The sequence below is a fragment of the Lucilia cuprina genome, chromosome 4 (genome assembly GCF_022045245.1).
Source record: "Lucilia cuprina isolate Lc7/37 chromosome 4, ASM2204524v1, whole genome shotgun sequence".
NCBI classification, from domain to species: domain Eukaryota; kingdom Metazoa; phylum Arthropoda; class Insecta; order Diptera; family Calliphoridae; genus Lucilia; species Lucilia cuprina.
In genome coordinates this window covers 86,073,884-86,077,742 of record NC_060952.1, presented here as the reverse complement: position 1 = coordinate 86,077,742, position 3,859 = coordinate 86,073,884, and the positions used below count along the sequence as shown (strand labels likewise).

The 3,859-nt window shown below is 27.6% G+C and overlaps 1 protein-coding gene across 1 annotated transcript in view; it reads left to right on the top strand.

Annotated features, from left to right (window-relative positions):
- The window catches only part of LOC111677839 (atrial natriuretic peptide receptor 1), a 118,254-nt gene that overhangs the window by 90,431 nt on the left and 23,964 nt on the right, over positions 1–3,859 (top strand). The gene's annotated exons all lie outside the window — the stretch shown is intronic.

Genomic DNA, 3,859 nt, shown 5'->3' with positions numbered 1-3,859 from the left:
TAGACTAGACTATAGACTAGACTATAGACTAGACTATAGACTAGACTATAGACTAGACTATAGACTAGACTATAGACCAGACTATAGACTAGACTATAGACTAGACTATAGACTATACTTAGGCTACTCTTTTGACTAGCCTTAAGACTATAGTTTTGGCTACAGTCTTGACTATAAACTAGATTATAGTCTAGACTGTAGACTAAAATATTGACAAAAGTATTAAAATTTTTCGCTGTCTCTCCCTGTTTTCATTGATTGCAAAGAAAACTATTTCTCTTAATATTATAATTTTTTTTCCTTTTACTCACCTCATTGGATACTCTGGTATATTCATCGTCATTTGGCTGTTTAGGGGTCACTGTTAACATAGCTGTATAGGCTTTACGTGCCCTTAAATTGTTTTCTTTGGTATCATTTTTATCATACCAGGGTTGAGATGTTAAATGTGGAACTCTGAAAAATAATAAGAAAATTAATAATTAGTTTGAATACTATATAAAACTTTTTCCCCTAAATGTCATTACGAGCAATAGTTAGACTAGAATTTTACATTAATGCTTAAAGGATTTACATAAAAAATAAGTTTCGGAAATATGAAGAAATAACTACAATTATATGTAATTAATATTAATCATACGCCTGGTGTGGCAATAAAAGGAAATATTACCAAATCTAATTTAGTTAATAAATATTAAACTCCTGATCAATATAAAATTAATTTGTTATTTATTCGCTTTTTATACTTTGACATTATGTTAATAAATGTGTTATATCTATATTGATATTAATTATCATATAATTATTTAAACCAGAAACGTAAACTCATACACGGGCATGAAATTTGATGATTTATTTGTTGCTAAGAAAATAAATTTTTTTTTATTAATATTTTGACTAATCAACAATCACATTAGATCAGCTAGCCAAACAGCCAGATGGTCAATTAGTAACAATTTATAATTAATTTATAAATAGAATATAGTATTTTATTTGTATGTCGCTTAAGGTATTTTATTTCGCAATAATTTTCATTTTATTAAAACTGTCTGTCTAAGTTGAAAATAATACATTAAATTGTTTACCTTAATTACTGTTTAAAAACATTAGACAGATGTTATGATTCTTGGTTAATGATGCCACAGCATTATTTAGTTTAAATTTAGAATTTAATAATTTTAGCTTAGTGCTAGTAGGTGTCTGTAAACAATAATTAGAAGCTTAATGTGCTCTCTATAGCTATACAAGATTTTATGATGCTTACTTAAGTAGTTTAGAAGTTATTTATATATCAAGTTAAAAGTGCTGCGTGACGTATGATTAATATTAATTATGACTTATTTTAGTATTTTAGACATATTTCTAAAACTTAAAGGTTTAGCAATATTATTGAAACGGTTATTGAAAGCTTCCACATTAAGCATTTTAATAAGTAGCTAAAGTGTGGATCAAGTGATTAGATGAAGTAATCTTTAAAACTTCAAGTTCCTAATGTTTTTCTCATAAATTTTTATAAACTGCGAATTTCGACAGTATTAATACTTTTACGGCTTTCGTAGAGGGAGGTTTTTTACATTTACACGGCAAATGATGTTAAGACAGAGGTGGAAAATTTATAGTTTAGTATACTCCAGTATTTTGTAGTCTTCTCTGGGAGACCTGAAGTGCCGACAAAGGCCTTGTGTATTTTCGGATTTGATGTATATAAATAACCCCTTCAAACAATCAAGCTAACCAACCATCCCACCCACCAACCAACTAACTAACTAACTAACTAACTAACTAACTAACTAACTAACTAACTAACTAACTAACTAACTAACTAACTAACTAACTAACTAACTATCTAACTAACTGACGAGAACTTTTAGGTCAAGAATGAATCAAGCCGACTTAAGATATTATTTTCTTAAGGGAAGTATTTCGCAGAGATAGTGTTCTACATCAGTCACCTCAAGTACAAGTCGGACTTGGCAAGTCATAGTCCATTAGGAGTGCGAGGAAAAATTCGCAATCACATTTTTCTAAATGGTAGCGTTATCAAGTTTCCCTGATTTATTTGAAATATTTTCCCTGAGGCAGTCTCGCCAGTCGTTGTCTGAATTCTTGGTCTTTAAAATATTCTGAACTTCACGCTGCTACTAATATAAAACATTCACCATAAGTTTGTGTGAGTTATCGCTGGGCTTAAAATTCCACATCAAGTCTTTTACATTTGAAAAAGTCTCTCAATTTTGGCAACTTACTTTCATATTTTAGCTCACTCTTTTCCCATTATCTATTAAAATTAAAACATTTCTGAGAATAATATTTAAAAGCATAATTTCCTAGTAATTTTTGTGGCAAATTTCGTAACAATAGCTCTGATAGTTTTCAAGATTTTTTAATATTACTGAAATATAAACTTTATTGTACAACATGACGTATGATTGATATTAATTATGACATGCTTTTAGATATTTCAAGTTTTTTTCTAAAACTAAGTAATTTAAACTGAATGATTTCAAATGCTATAGAAACAGAAGAAAATAAGTTTTCCATACAATTTTTTTCTAAGTTCCATATAGAGTTCTAGTCAATGTTTAAATAATAGTAAACAACAATTTAATTAAAATTGTTGGTCACGAAGTCTTTAATTTTGTGTTTTTGTTTTTTTAAGGAAAATCAAACTTAAATAAATATTTTGTTTTTATTTGCTACATTTCCTTCCTTCTTCATTTCAAAGTCGATATGTATTGTTAGTATTTCTATTATTTTTTGTTTCAGCAAAATTTCTACATAATTATTTTTGCTCTTAATTTTCCTTAAGGAAATGACTAACAACAAAATTTTGTTATTTAATTTGATGTTCAGTCACACCTGCAAGACTCTTATAAAAGTTTTAGTAAATGATTTTCATCTTGATATAATGAAATTAATCATTAGACAGACATGTAAAAACATTTGCACACATGAATCAGCGAGTTTTTTATTTAAATTATTTTTTTTGATTATCATATTTTTTTTTTGTTCGACTTAAAGTTCAATCTCTAGGGAACAACATCAGCGTGATTTATTAAAACTAGTGCGATGAGATTAAATATATGATTTTAATCTCTTAAAACTTATTGACGTAAGCTTTGAATGCAGCTGAACTTTGTAGAAGAAAAAAAACTTGTAAAAAAAATATAGACAAATTGTTTAATTGGTTAATTTAATGTTAATAGAATAACGCATCAATAAGAAATTCACAGCAAATAGTGTCCTAGAAAATGTAAACTTCAATATTTAAATCTTGTTTGTAAGACAAATATCTTCAAAATCATAATCTATACAACAATAAGTCATAATTAATAATAATCATACGCCCTGTTAGTCAACTAACAACAAATGACTGATTTTCTATTTAAAATTTTGTAATAAATTAATTATCAACACATCCTGAAGCGACATGTCATTAACAATATTAGTAAATAATAATTTTTGATCTATTACTATGATTGGGTTAATTGTGAGTTATTTAGTGCCTTTAATTACATTCTTTTTGTAGGGATAGGAATAGTTGAAACAAATATCAAATTTCTTTTGGTTATAATTCGGAGCCATTAACTTTCAAACATTGTGGCGTCGTGTTTTCAAATGTTTTTAAGACAATTTGTGTAGTAGAAGTAGAGTTGTTGTAGAGTGAGAGTTGTTTAATTATATTAATTGATTATGGAAAGAGTACAGATTAGGGGCTACGTTTTATTTTAGTTCATATATGTTCTAGTTTAAGTTCAGTTCTAGTTCAGTTGTAGTTCAGTTCTAATTCAGTTCTAGTTCAGTTCTAGTTCAGTTCTAGTTCAGTTCTAGTTCAGTTCTAGTTCAGTTCTAGTTCAGT